Raw genomic sequence first — 15,466 nt, 5'->3', positions numbered from 1 at the left:
ATTCATTTTCTGTCAATTTGGTGGTTGTAGATGTTACAAAATCATCTTGGGAGGTCTGAGTGCCCACCGATACCCTAGTAAGGTGGAACGGCCGCCCCCAGTTTCCTCCTCCGAGGAACGGATTTGGATTTGGAATAGCTGAGTCATGACCGGAGTCAACATCGGGAATGGAATGGGTGGTCAGCCCACCTCTGAATGCGTCGCCCCTGTCCGACCGGGGGGCCAGGTTTCAGGTAGTAAGCCTAACGACTTAGACCGAGAAACTTGTTTCACCGAAATTTGGAAGGAACTGTTGGGCTGGTGAGTCCCAATGGCTCCCAGACTGGGGCAGAGATCGACTTAGTCACCCTGTTAAGGGCTTACCAGTGGGACCACGAGGAGGTGCGATCTCTGCAGCTATGCCCAGTTGTAATTAGACCTTCTCCAGCCCTCACGCACATCATAATTAGATGACGACACATTTGGCATTAAGAGAGTCATAGTTACTCCCGCCGTTTACCCGCGCTTCATTGAATTTCTTCACTTTGACATTCAGAGCACTGGGCAGAAATCACATCGCGTCAACACCCGCCTCAGGCCTTTGCGATGCTTTGTTTTAATTAAACAGTCGGATTCCCCTGGTCCGCACCAGTTCTAAGCCGGCTGCTAGGCACCGGCCGAGGCAGGGCGCCGGCCCGGGGGACCCCCCCGGGGACCTTCCCCCACGCGAACCGCTCGGCCGACGCTGACCACGGCCACGCGCGCACCGGCCGTGCGCTCTGGGGACCCCGCTGGCGGGAACTGACGGGGCGGTGGCGCGCGACGACGATGGCACCGCCCGCCGCTGGGGCTCCGGCCGCAGCAAGGTGGACGGCAGGCGGAGGCGGGGGCAGGCGGCGCCCGCCGCAGCAGGGGCAATCCATGGGAAGGGCCCGGCACGCGTCCAGAGTCGCCGCCACGCGCGCGCCCCAGTGCCCGGGCGGGCCACGCGGAGCGCACTCACCCACGCGCAGCGCCTCGTCCAGGCACGACATGCGCCCCGGGATCCCACCTCGGCCGGCACACGCCGGCCCTCACCTTCATTGCGCCGTGGGCTTTCAACGACGGCCCCCGACTCGTGCACGTGCTAGACTCCTTGGTCCGTGTTTCAAGACGGGTCGGGTGGGTAGCCCACATTGCCACAGACCCCGGGCGCCCGAGTGAGGCCCATCAAGCTCGGCCTGGCGGTGCCGCGCGGTCGGGGTATTCTGAGGACAGTTCGCCCCGGTCGACTGCAGCGCCAGGGGCCGGCAGGCCCAGCCCCCGCACCCCCGCACGAAACGCCGCGCTGCGAGGACACCGCTCCCACCCCCCCCACCCCAGGAGGGAGAGGAGGGGAAAGTGACGCCCCCTGCCCCGGCGCCACCGACGGGGGGGAGGAGGGCGCGGCGGCGGTCCTCTCCCTCAGCCCCGGGATTCAGCAAGACCTGCTGCCCGGTGGCTGTAACACCCGCCACTGCTCACGCGGCACCAGGCAACCTGCCCGCCGGAGGCCTTCCCAGACGACCCAGAGCTGGGCGCGGCGCACCGCCGTGGAGGAAATGCGCCCGGCCAGGGCCGGCCGCCGACCGGGCGGGGTGGTCCCCGCACTGGCCCGCCCCCCCCGGCTGGCTCCCGCGCACGGGGTACGCCCAGGGGACAGAGGGGAGGCGGAGGCGAGGATCTGCCGAACCCGCGCCGGCCGACCGCAACTCACCGGGTTGAATCCTCCGGGCGGAATGCGTGGGCCCCACCCATTAATCTCTTAATGGTTTCACGCCCTCTTGAACTCTCTCTTCAAAGTTCTTTTCAACTTTCCCTTACGGTACTTGTTGGCTATTGGTCTTGTGCCGGTATTTAGCCTTAGACAGAGTTTACCACCTGCTTTGGGCTGCATTCCCAAGCAATCCAACTTCGAGAAGCCCCGGGCCCGGAGCGCCGGGGGGCCGCTACCGGCCTTACACCGTCCGCGGGCTGCAGCCTCGATCACAAGGACTTGGGTCCCCCAAGAGCGCCGCTGGGGAGGGGGGCTTCTGTACGCCACATGTCCCGCGCCACACCGCGGGGCAGGGATTCGGCGCTGGGCTCTTCCCTCTTCGCTCGCCGTTACTGAGGGAATCCTTGTTAGTTTCTTTTCCTCCGCTGACAAATATCCTTAAATTCAGCAGGTCACCACGTCTGATCTGAGGTTGTAAGCCCAAAGCTCAGCCACGCCGCAGACGGGGGTGTGCGCGGAGATGGCCGCCTTGTCTCCCTCGCCCGTTACGCCGCCCGCCCCCCTCTTCTCCGCACTCCCGGAGGGAGCTGGAGAGAGAGAGCGCACGCGAGCGAGCGATGAGGAGATGGAGAACCCCATCCCGGAGACGAGAACCAAAAAGGGGAGAGCGGCAGAGACGTCCCCGCGCGGGAGGACCAGCTGGGTAGTGGTGCGCGCGACGGCCTCGGTGGGGAGAGAGAGAGGAGTGACGGCGCCCCTGGGCGCGCCCCGAGACAGCGACAGAGGAGGAGGGGGTCGGAACCCCCGTCCCCGGCGCTCTCGCTCTCGCGCGCAACAGCATGGCACGGTACCGCCGTGGTACCCACCCGCAGACAGTTGCCCGCACTCGGGGGAGGCCAGGGGCGAGGCCCGCGCCTCACCTCCCCTTCTCGCCCTCCTCTCTCTTTATCTCGGCCCTCGGCGGCGCATTTCGACGCCGTCTCTCGCTGTCCCCAGGCCGCTGCGCCACCGCATCCGCGGCACGGTCCCGGCGAGGACGAGCTCCGCCCCAGCAGCTCGCTGCATTTAGGGGGACGAAGGCCCTGCGCGGTGACGACGACGACAATGACCGCGATGACGACGACGACGCCCACTGGGCCGCAGGGAAGGGATCGAGGCCACCTAGGGAAACGTTTCCCTCGCCGAACCCGACCGCATTCCCGCCGGGAATTGGCGGGACGCCGCCGCCGCCACTGCCACCGCCACCGCCGCCCACCGCGGGCAACTGGCCTGCGAGGCAACCCCAGCCGTGCTGCCAGGGTGACCCCCGTACGGCGATTGATCGTCAAGTGATGCTCAGACAGGCGTAGCCCTGGGAGGAACCCGGGGCCGCAAGTGCCTTCGAAGTGTCGATGGTCAATGTGTCCTGCAATTCACATTAATTCTCACAGCTAGCTGCATTCTTCATTGATGCACGAGCCGAGCGATCCACCGCTAAGACTCGTCTGCCTTTTGGGCACTGCTCATGCTGAGCGGCCCTTTTTTTTGTTACTCTGGCGCCGAGGACGCGTGGGCGTGCGCCTGGCTTCGACCATACAAGCACACAGAAATGGAAGGGGAAAAAAAAAAACTGGAGACCCACACTCCGATGGCCAGCCCAGAGGCAGGGGAGCCCGCGCCCCCGCCCGCCTCCCCCTGCGAGCAGAGACGCCGACCTCACAAACGCTGTCCTTCAAAGGCGGCCCAGGCGCCCGGGCTCGGCCCGGCCTCCGTGCGGAGTGCCACGCAGGACACGCCAGAACGCGGGAGGGCACGGCAGCCCGCCTGCTTCTCGCTTTGACGGGATGACACGCACAACACACATGGCTCGCAGCCGGGGGCGTGCGGCCATCGGCCGCCGCACACAGTGGCTCTCCCTCGGCCCCCGACACCGCGGGCCTCACGGAGCGCCGCCACGCCGCTGTGCGGCCAGCTTTTCTCTTCCCCCACAGCACGGCCTTTACCCCGGGCTTGAGATGGCACGCAACGACCACCAGCCCCCGCCGGTACCCCTCCCGTGGGACTGCTCCCCTGCCGGGCAGGCGAGCGACTGGCGGATGCACTCCGCCGCCAGCCCTGCAGGCAGGTGCCACCGAGACCGAAACCAGTGTCACCGGCGCCCGGGGCGGGCTGGACAGCAGACCCCATCGCTGCTAGAGCCGCACTCCCAGGACCGCCACCGCCGCGTCGCACCGCCAGGGCCCCTTCCCTTGGGCACACACCCAGCGGAAGGTGGTACGGTGCTGAGCCGGGGGGCAACGCCCGCTCTCCTCATTTGCACGCGGAGACCGGGCGGGGAGAAGCGCCCCCGTAGCCGCCCCGCACGCCTTCCTGCGGCCCACATGCGGCTGGGAAGGGCGATGGAGGATGCGACAAGCGGGGCCCAGGACGGGACCGCGGCCGGGCGATAGCAGGCGCCTTCCAGCTGACCATCCCCGCAGGGAGGGACACCCGTCGAGCGGTGGCGCTGCCACCGCTCAGCATGGGATCGCCCGCGCTCGTGGGCCTCGGCTGCTGGCGGGCGGTTGAGCCAGGGGATGGCCGGTGGACGACGGCGTGGCCAGTGGGCATTCGAGGAGAAAAGGCTGTCGAGGGGAGGAGAGGCGCCGGACGTGCCAGATGCAGCACCGCATGCGCCAGAGACCGCGGCAGCGGGCCGAGGAGAGAGAGCACAGGCGGGCCCAGGTGGCCGCGACCCCGCGGCTGAGGAAGGGCAGAGAGAACGTGCTCTCTGCCGGCATCGCCTGTTACGACGAGGCGAGCAGGTCGACCCCCACGGCTGACAGCGCGCCGCGGCCTCTCCGCCGAGGATGGGCCACGGGGGGAAGGGGGGCAGGGCGCCCCTCCCCGGCGCGGCATGGTTAACCCCCGCGGCCTGTGGAGGGACAACAACGGCGACGGAGGATTACAGCTGGTGATGATGGGACAACCACTGCAGGGGATGGCGGGATTAGCTGCTCCCCACCCCTCAGGGGCGCCCCACACGGCCACCGTGTGGCACACCTGCTGCCACCGCCGCCGGCACCGCTGCCGCCACGGCAGGCCACGCCGAGCCGCCCAAGTCTTTAAACCACCGCCCGGCCCCGCTGGCCCCTTTTGGCAAACCCACAGCATTTGACGACGCCGAGGGAAAAAACCTGGGGGGACCACCGAGGCGCGGAGCACTAGGTACCTTGCCCTGGGGCGAGGGAAACGACCTGCATGGCCCCGCCGGGTTGCCTCCCCCACTGCCGCCCTCGGGGGAGCGTCCACCGGCGGGGGCGCGCCCAACATCTGCCGCCACCACCGCCACGTCCTTCTCAGGGCCCAGGGTTTCCCTCAGCAGCCAGGCGCTGCGCAACCGAGAGGACCAGCATGGCTCAGGCTGCCCCACCAGCGCGGGGAAAGCGGGCCCGACCACCGAGCACACCTCAGGTGCGCACGTGCACGCGCGGCACGAAGCGCAGCCCGGAACACCCGGAGCCCTCAGCCCTTGGAGTTCCTCTGCCACACACGAGAGGGGGGCCACTCAGCCCAAAAGCGGGGAACTCTGCCAGCCGGCAAAAGCCCCACTCCCCGGTGCGGGAAGGGCTGGAGGAGCCGCCTGCTCCGAGCCCCGAAGGCGCACACGCCACCCGGCTCCCTCGCCCTTTCCACCTCGGCCGCTGAAAGGTGCCACGGCCGGATGGACAGCCGTCGCTTGACGGGCGAAGCAGTGACAGAAGGGACGGGCGCGCCTTCGGGAGGGGCCGTGCCGAGCACCCCTCCCTCCCAGCACCCGGGTGGCTTTCTCACGCGCACACCGAGGAGAGCCAAGCTTAGGAGAACTCGGGCCGTGCCATGGCGCCCGCACGTGCCACGCCGGCGACCGGCATTCGGCGGTGCCGGCCGTGGCAGCGAGAGGCTCAGGAGCCCGCGGCCGCGCCCCCGCTCTCCGGCGGGGATGGACCGGCGGCAGACCGGTGCAAGACCGGGGTGGGGGGGGCTGGTGTGGGGGGCGGGGGGGCAAGCCGCTGCTACGGCAGCCAACGTGCCATGCTTCTAGGCCCGGCCATGACGCGCGGTGTAGCACGGGGAGAGCCCCGCCCGTGCCCACCGTGGTGGGCGCGCGTGGCACGCTTCGCCACGCTGAGTGGCTTTTTCCCCCTCTCCCGCTTCCGACCCCCAGCGCCCGGAGGTGCCGCGCGCCTCCGGTCTCTCTGATTCCCCGTCAGCTGTGGTCATCATAGTAGGCACAGACAGTACCATCGAAAGTTGATAGGGTAGACATTCGAATGGGTCGTCGCCGCTGCGGGGGCGTGTGATCGGCTTGAGGTTATCTAGAGTCACCAAAGCTGCTGGGCGGGCCTGAGTTGGTTTTGGTCTGATAAATGCACACGTCCCCGGAGGTCGCTGCTCGTCGGCATGTATTAGCTCTAGAATTACCACAGTTATGCAAGGAGCGGGAGAGGAGCGACCAAAGGAACCATAACTGATTTAATGAGCCATTTGCAGTTTCACTGTACCACCCGTGTGTACTTAGACATGCATGGCTTAAGCTTTGAGACAAGCATATGCTACTGGCAGGATCAACCAGGTAGCCGCCACCCACGGCGGCGCTGCGAAGCGTCGCGCAAGCGCCCGGATGCGCCTGGCCTGCCGGCGAACTCGCCCCGCGCCAAACCCCGACCGCCCTGGGCTCCTTTTGCCGCTCCGACCCGCGGGAGCAGCATCGCAGACAAAGACATGGCAGCAGGTGGCGGCATGGCAGTGACAGGTGCTAGTGGCAGGGACGGCGGCCGGCCACATCGCGGCCCGGCGTTGCCTGGGACGGGGAACGGCGCCACTCGCGAGAGACGCCCCTCGGTGACGGCCGACCCCAGCGGCCGGCCCTTCCCGCGATGCCGCGGGCAAGGAGCCGGGACCGCTGCACAGCTTTTCGCCACTCGAATGGAGCGCGAGGCTTCCTCTCTCTCTCTCACACAGTTTTTTTCCAGGGGCCCGTGCCCCGGTTCGAGACTCGGCCTCGAGCTCAAAATGGACGCGCGCGGTGCACGGAACAGGGCTTGGCCGGGGCTGACCCGCCCCCCCACACAAGCTGAGAAAAACCCGCCCGCCGAAAGGTCGCGGGCGAGCGACTGGCCGTCAGCGAGGTTGGGCCAAGCGGGGCCCCGCTCACAGGGAGCGAACACTGTCCCGGCGCGTCCCCCCACTGGGCCGCAAAGAAAGCATCGGATGTGCTAGAGGAGGCAGCGACCTGACGAGGCGGGCGCGGCCCGGACACCGAGGCCCCTTTACAGCCGGGGCGGCTCGCTCTGCAGCAGGCGGCGGAACGGCAAAGGAGCGCAGGGACCGGGCTCTGTTCCGCCCGCACCGTATCGGGTTCGAGCATTTTCGCCCTCTCTCTTTTCTCTCCTGCCTCTCTCCCTTCTCGCGGCTCAGCTCCAGCCGCACCGCCGCCCGGCGCTGCTTGCGGCCGGCACCCACACGGGCGATACCCGGACCAGGGCCTGCACCGGTACCTCACGTGGTTTTTTAAAGACACCTGAAAGCTCGCGGGGCCACGCGGCCATCACACAGCTCGGGACGGTAAAGACACCCTTCCCCAGGCCATCGGGAGGGGCGACACCTCGCCTGCGACAGGAAGCGAATTGGAAAGGAGACCGCCCTGCCCGAGCACCGGACCCCCCCTGCCGTGGCTTCCCTGTGACAGAGAAGCCTCAGAAGGAGAGCCGGCCCGCCGGGGGCCCTCTCCGACGCCACCTGAAAAGCCACATCGATCAGGCGCGGCTCTGGGAAGGAGCTGTGCCAACGGTGACCAGGGCCCCACGGCCACGGTCCTGGGACAATGGCGATGGCCGCCCAGCCCACCTGCGGATCGCATCGCTCGCGGCAGCAGAGGAGCGTGGGGGGTGCCGCCACCCGTCCGCGGCGAACAACGGCTTCCCTTTCGGCTAGGCAACGGCGGGACTGGACTGGCCCCTGCCGGGCCAGGAGGGGATTCAGCGGCCCTCCCACCCCTTCCAGCCCAGGGAAACCGGCCGAGCGTGCGAGAAAAAGTTCCACCAACTTGGCGCCACGGGCCACCGGCTTTCACCTGGCCTCGTGGTGGTCGGCTTTCCCTTCTGGAAAAAAAAGCCGGGGGACGGCACGACAAAAAAGGCACACGGACGCACGTTTGCAACAACCCGTGCTAGCCACGGGGGCCGCGGGGCCGGGGACCCGGGGCGGGGGGGGGACGGGGGGCCTCACTACCCCCCCACGACGGACCCACCAGCATCCCGCTCGTGCCTTCGTCGCAACGCTTCTTGGTGCCGCGGCTTAGGGCTGCGAGAGAAAAATAAAAAGGCCTGCGGAGGCCTGGCGGGCGCCCCCCAACTCCGCCCACCTCAACAAAAAGCAATGGACCTGGCGCGGCAAACCTGGCCCCGCCCGGCATAAGCGGCTCAGTCAATCTGGCCACGACCGAGGTAGGCGAGGTGCCGCCGCCTCGCCCGAGACCAGTCTGGGGGGACTCTCCCTCGGGTGCCGGGCCCATAAAAAAAAAAAAAAACTAGGCCAAAAAATTCTGCCCGCCACAACGCGGGTCCCTGGCTTAAGGCCAAGGAAGGGCGAAGGCTTCTACAATGCGGGCCGGTGACAACCGCCGCCGCCGAGGCGGACCGACGGGCCCAAAACAACAGCAAATAATTCTGCAGCAGAGGCATTGCTTGGAGAAAACTCTCCCCTGCTCTGTCTGGGCAATCCTTAACCAGTGTGTTACATGGCTCTTGCTGCCAATTTCTTGCTCAACAGTGTGATAGATGAATCTGATTCCTGCTAACACTTGTAACTATATTTTAAATATTTTAGAAAATATTTCTTAAAAATTAAGAGAGGAAAAGGATATGGAATTAGTGACACAAAACAGATGTTTTCAGATGTTCATGAGAAAACAGAATGCAGGATATAGTTTGAGATAAGTCACATCCCAAAAGGCAATAGGCCTCAGGATAACTAAAGAATCGGCCTTGAAATGGACAAAATTGGGATGATTCCAGGTATCGATGAAATAATAAGGCTTCTTTTTGGAATATAATGCTGGCTTCTATAACACAAGACTTGGGGTGCATGTGCAGCTTGTGGGGTTGTTCAAAGGACAGTGATGATGAGGAGAAGCCTTCGTGGGAAGCGACCACCAAAACCAAAAGACCCCTTAGAAACAAGCAGAGCATGTACTGTGCAGTACAGTGACATAGATTTCAAGAATCAAAAATAGGAGGAGATTGACAGAAAATTAATGAGGAATATGTATTAGCATCCAGTCTATAAGCCGTGATTGGATTCTTTATCTTTTGAATGGGAGGCAGGGTGAGAAAACCCCCCTGTATCCTGACTGGTTTTGCTTATGCTTTATCCAAACCACTGCCAAATTATTTTGTATCTGCTTGATTCTATTTGATTGCATGATTTCATATAAAATTGCTGCTCAATTCAAATTGCTGCTAAATTCTAATGTTGGTTTATTAAATTAGACATATAGGGACCTCATTCATAACAACAGCCCACCTCAGTCACCTACCCGTTGGGACTGTGCTTTCTACTGAGCCAGTCCTGTCAGAAAAGCAGCTTTAAACACACCTCCAAGTAGGCACTGATCCAGATAAAGCACATCCATTCCCCTCTGCCCAGGGCCAGTCCCCTGTACATCTGGCAGCCTGCAAAATCTAACACCCCCTCAGGCTCCAACACATTGTTCCAGCCCAAAGCATAAAGGCAATTTGTTCTGTTAAAGCTGAAGTCATTCCTGCAGGTCCTCGGCCTTCCAAGGCAAACGCTGCCACTCCGGAGGGAATCCTGTGACCCTGAGCATTTGATGGTGACCACACCAAAGCAAGAGGTGGCTCCTTCAGCAGGAGAATGGCACATGGCAATGCTGTGCCTTTGTGTCCCCAGCCTTCCCCCCATTGTTTCAGCAATGGCAGCTACACTTAGGCAGCTTCAGCAGAGCTTATTTGTGTTGGCTGAGTGCAGATCAGGACTCCCAGCCCATCTCTAACAGCAGCTTGCAATGACAACAGCACCTGCACACTGAGGTCTTTTGCTGGAGGCAAGCCTGTCACAAGCACACACCCTCTTCAAACTTCCCATCAAACAGAAGGGAGAAGAGCAGGAAAAGGCTACCTTTGGACCAGTCTTCCCCAGCTCTACACATGGGCCAATTCTGGGTAGAAAACTCCTGCCAGTGCTGGCCTTCTTCTTCATGTTGAGAAACTTCTCCCACAGGAACTTAGAGGGAAGCATCTGAAAGGCAAAAATAAACCAGCTAAAGCCTCAGAGTTGGGCTTGTTCAGAAAGGCTTTTCTTCAACAAGTGGCACTGGTGAACAATTTGTGGTCACATTGTCCAGGACAGTCCTGGAAGCCCTGGAAGTTGCGTGCTGAAATACTCAGCACCAATAAATTAATAATACAGAGTGCAATACACATACTCCAACCACATGGCTCTGTCCCATCAGCTTCTCCGTGATTGCATGTGACATGGTTGGGGATTTCTGCTCTTTGGGCATTTGTTTCCTCTTCAGGTTCATTGGATTGAGGCAGTGACCTTTTCAAAGAATGGGGACGAGCTCTCAGAACTGCCCTGACTCCATCCCTGTACAGCACTGAGAACTCACAGCAAGGAGATAGCACTGCTGGCTGAGTCCAAGAGAGGCAAGAAAGGAACGTTGCACCAAGAGTGAGGAGCACAGGAATGTGTCCAAGTTGTAGTTCTCTCTGTTAATTAGCATTTGTTTTCTCTCTCTGGGCTCACAGACCCCTGCAGAGAAGAAAACAGAGGGATCTCCTGGACAGAGCCTCAGCACTGGGGCATCTTCAGTCAAGTGAGCTCCAGACACCAAGGGACATTTGTGGCCCTGGCTCCAGGGAGCAGGAAAGAACTGTACAGGCCTCAAGATTCCTACCAATCCAGAGCTTTCAAGAGAAGCCAACTCCTTTGGGAGAGATACCATCAACACATGGTAAACCAAAATCAGGGGACAATTCCCAGCACAGGAAGATTTCCACCATCCTGCAGAACAAAGGTGTGATGGTGTTCACAGGGGTCTTACGATGAGGGAAGAGACGAGGATCTGACACCATGGTTCAGCAGGCTTGATTTATTATTTTGTGATATATAATTTATTAAAACTACACTAAAAGAATAGAAGAAAGGATTTCATCAGAAGGCTAGCTAAGAATAGAGGAGGAAGGAATGATAACAAAGGCTTCTGGCCTGGACTCTCTGTCTGAGCCAGCTGGGCTGTGATTGGCCATTAATTACAAACATCCAACATGGGCCAATCCAAGATCCACCTGTTGCATTCCACAGCAGCAGATAATCATTGTTTACATTTTGTTCCTGAGGCTTCTCAGCTTCTCAGGAGGAAAAATCCTAAGGAAAGGATTTTTCATCAAAGATATCTGGGACACAAAGGTGCTGAGACATTTTCTTCTGGACGTGCTGCAGCAGATAACTTGCTTTGCTGTACACTGTGTCTGCAGGGCTGGATCTGTGCCCACACAGGAGCTGAGAGAGAACAGCTGCTTTGGAAGCTCTTCCAGCTGGGACCAGCCCTGTCTCACAGGGCTTTGGGCAAAGTTTGAGCTCCCCCCCAACATGCTCAGGTGCCCAAGGGCAGCTTGGTCTTGACACCAGCAGGGGGCTATTTACAAATCACAAACGGGACAGGACTGCTGTGGAACTGCCTTGAGCTGTTTTATTTTCCAGCATCACTCTCATTCCATGGTTATGACAATGGGAAGATGCCAGCAGCTCACATCCCAGGCAGCAGACCAAGAACTTAATGTTACAACTTCCTTTATAAGTTTTTTGACCAATCACACAAAGCAAAAGCACATTGACAGTAGTTCCATCCAACCACTATAAGCACTCGTACCTTTGGTTAAAACAATGCTTGCTTATTTTGAATACAATACCTGCTTGTAAGCCTTAAAGCACAATGCACAGAGCTCCATTATTAAGCCTTAACCCTCCTAATATCTTGCTAGATAAACTTTTCTGTAGCTTAGAGAGTTATTCTAGACAAGCCTTAATACACAGACCATTGTGCTATTTGCCCTTGCTTTTCTACTTTTTAAATAATTTTTCTGCTGACCTATCTCATGGCAGCTGCTTAGCTCTAATCACAGTTCTACTGTATCTGAGGCCTGTCTTTTGCAGCTTTCCCTCTGTTTTTGTGGATTCCCACAATTCCCCCTCTCTGCTCACCTCAAAAGAAACCTTCATATTTGTGTCGTTTATTACTTGTGTTTCGTAGCCTTACTATAATATTTCTGCTTATTACCTACTTAAAGCATTTTCTTGCTTGCACTAAAACAGGGGCAGGGAGAGCAGGGACACCAGGGCAGTTTGCAGCCTTAACACAGCCCAGTGGGTACTTACAGTGAAAGATGTCAGTCTTTCTCTGGACAAAAGACGAGGTGTCCAGGTCTTCTTTGGGAATCCAGAAGCCATTTTGAAGGCAGGATCTCCCAGATGATTGACAATGCCTCAACAAAACTGGAAGAAGCAACAATGGAACTCTGAAAATCCAGAACCCAATTCATGGCACATTCAAGGCATATACTGGTGCTAAAAATTTCCTATGATTTGAAAGTAGCTAAGTGCTTGTTTGGTCTAAGTAGCTAGTATGTTAGGCCTCTAGTTGGACTTTATTTGAACTATAGGGCTGCCTTGTGCAATTCAAAGATGGATCATACTGAAACCTGGAGCTAAAAATCTGAACATTAAGAATAGTTAGAACAGACAAAGCTGCAGCCTAAATATTACTTTAAAATAGCTAGAGTGGATATCCTCTTCTTTTGGCTAAAGCACCCCTGCTCTCTCAGCTGCTCCTCACAGGACTTGGGAGAGACTGGAATGTTATGGGTAATGGCTTAAAACTTGTTAGAAAGGACTTTCTGCCCATTGGGACAAAACTGTATAAAGAAGCTGCGACCACCCAAGCCCACCCTTCCCTGAAAATGCCTCTGGACTGGAACTTGGCACTGGGAGTTAAGCTGCCTAAGGGAACTTGAGACAAGACAAAGGTGACACTATTGTCCCATTAGCTCAGGCCTGGGGAGAAGTAAACAAGGCTGCAGAGAAAAACCTGTCCACAACAAAGCCAAACCCAGCAGCTGTCCTGAAAATCAGCTCTGTCTGCCTTCAAGGTGGGCAAGTCACAGCCACAGACTCGTCTGCTGAGGCCAGGTTTGCACACAAACCTCCCATCAAAGACCTCCACAGTGCCCCCAGACCCATTCCTGAGGCCTTGCACCAGACGACTGCAGGGCACGCAAAGTAACACAACAGATCTGAAAATCCAGAAGCCAATTGATGGCAGACTCAAAGGACAGACAGATGCTAAAGATTTTCTATTATTTGAAAGTAGCAATAGACAGTCTAACTTGCCCCACCCCAGGGAGGCACCTGGGAGGTCCCACCTTGCCCAAATCTGCATGAATCCATTGGAGTCTTACGTTTTGCGAGACCTCACCACAGAGAAGACCAGAAGAGGATTTGATGGTATGCCAATGGGATCCATGGAATGGTGATGTTTTTCACTTGATCTGTCTCTGTCACTCTCCTTCTTCCCCTCCTTCCCAACCCCCCATCACCCCCCCCCCGCCACCCCCCCACTTCTTTTTCTTTTCTTTTCTCTCTCTCTTGCTCACATTTACAATTACATAAAATCCAGACTATTGATTTTGGCATATGGTCTCATTTGCACCTCAATTCACAGGCCTCTCCCTAATAATTGTAATAACCAGATGATAACAACCCACTGAAACTTGAACAGACCTCATTAGCCTTTAAGCAGTTTAAGCAACAACTATACAGGAAAAAAAAGTATAGACCAGTACATTTAGAAAATGTTGCATTCCTTCAGTGCAAAAAAAAAGCACAATCAGTAGAGCATATATTGTTCATCCACTCAGCTGTGCATTGTGGTGGTGTTCACAGGGGTCTTAGGATGAGGGAAGAGATGAGGATCTGACTCTTGATTTATTATTTGATGATATATATTCTATTAAAATTATACTAAAAGAATAGAAGAAAGGATTTCATCAGAAGGCTAGCTAGGAATAGAAAAAGAAAGAATGAATAACAAAAGCTTGTGTCTCAGACAGAGAGTCCAAGCCAGCTGACTGTGAGTGGCCATTAATAAGAAACAACTCTAGGAGACCAATCACAGATGCACCTGTTGCATTCCAGAGCAGCAGATAACCATTGTTTACATTTTGTTCCTGAGGTCTCTCAGCTTCTCAGGAGAAAAAACACAAAGGATTTTTCATAAAACATGTCTGTGGCAGTGCAGACCACTGAACTGCTGCACCAGAAGACGGGCATTATCCCATTATCCTGTATTTCCCTTTGGCATTCTCTCTCAGAGCGCAGATGAGACAAAACCAAAAAGTTCATCTTGAGTCAATCTTTACCTCCAAAGGAAATTCAGGAACTTTCTGCAGAGGCCAATGCTCTGCACGCTCAGGAACTTTGCAGAGGCCAATGCTCCGCGAACAATTCCCCTGGCGAATCGCCCAGTGAAGCCGCCTGCAGGAGCCCAGGCTGCGCACAAGCAGCCAGGGCCGCGTTCTCAGGCAACTGAGGCCGCGCCGCTGTCACAGACGCTGCCGCCGCCTTCGTGGTTTCCAGGCAGCCGCGGAACCCGGCAGCCGCCGCCCTTTCCCGGATCCTGCCCCTCCCGGCCCCGCACGCCCCCCAAGATGCTGCCGGGGCTCGGGGGCTTCGTCTGCCTGGGCTGGGGCTCGGCCTCCCCTGCGGGACAAGGTGAGGGGGGGTCCCCGGGGGTCGTGTCCCCCCGGGAGCGTGTGTAAGTCCCCCATGTCCCCCCGAAGCCGGGGTCACCCCCTTTTCTCTGCCCAGAGCTCCTGAGCCAGCTCCTGCTGCCCCCTGGGAGGGGCTTTGGGGAGCCCCCCGGGGACCCCCTTGAATGCCCATTCCTGGGCACTGGGACCCTTCGCATCTCCTTCCCCAGCTGCAGGACCCCCTGCACCCCCTTATCCTGCCCCGACAACCCCTGCACCCCCTTTCCCGGGTATCCTCCTCTCCCAGCCCCTGGATCCCCCGTTTCCATGAGCCCGGGGACCCCTGGACCCATCTCCGGCCAGCCCGGGGCACCTCAGCCCCAGGCCTTCCTTTGCCCGGCGAGCGGTGACGTCACTGCAGACTCGGGCCGCCATTGGCCAGCAGCAAAGAGCGGCGCCAATGGCGGGGCCGGAGGCGGCTCAGGGGCCGTGAAGAGCCTTGAGCTGTGAGGGGCCATGAGGGGCCATGAAGGGCCGTGAGGTGTCACTCTTGCGCCGAGAATGACACAGGAACAGGCAGGAGGCAGTACAGCAGAAAGACTAAAAGAAGGTTTAATTCAAGAGAACCGTGCGGTTTTTATAGAGTGATACGATATATTCTGTTTGATTGGCTAGTTAACAAAATCATTCTTTATACACCGTCCTTGAGAAGAAGAGAAAGATGAGTAGAAGAACACCACCTGCAGATTGTTTATACTGAAGTTCTCACATTCTTACAACTTGCTAATAATTCTCACAAGCTGCTGTGAGAAACACTTGCTGTTTCTCTCTCTCTGTCCCATGGCATCCACAGTGAGGGGCTGTGAGGGCTCTTGGGCAACTGTGAGGGAGCCATGAGGGGCCTGTGAGGGACCATGGGGAACTGTGTGGTGTTATCTTTTTATACTAAAAACTACGTGTACACTATTTACAATAACTTCTC

The 15,466-nt window shown here is 58.4% G+C and overlaps 1 non-coding gene across 1 annotated transcript; it reads right to left on the bottom strand.

The window, feature by feature from the left end:
• Positions 1-3,043: 3,043 nt before the first annotated feature.
• Positions 3,044-3,196, bottom strand: LOC129133435 (5.8S ribosomal RNA). The gene has a single exon (XR_013183388.1). It is a non-coding gene; the product is annotated as a 5.8S ribosomal RNA (ribosomal RNA).
• Positions 3,197-15,466: the final 12,270 nt, after the last annotated feature.

Source organism: Agelaius phoeniceus, chromosome 8 (assembly GCF_051311805.1).
Source record: "Agelaius phoeniceus isolate bAgePho1 chromosome 8, bAgePho1.hap1, whole genome shotgun sequence".
Taxonomy (NCBI): Eukaryota; Metazoa; Chordata; class Aves; order Passeriformes; family Icteridae; genus Agelaius; species Agelaius phoeniceus.
The sequence above is the reverse complement of the archived record's forward strand: the minus strand, read 5'-3'. Positions and strand labels throughout refer to the sequence as shown.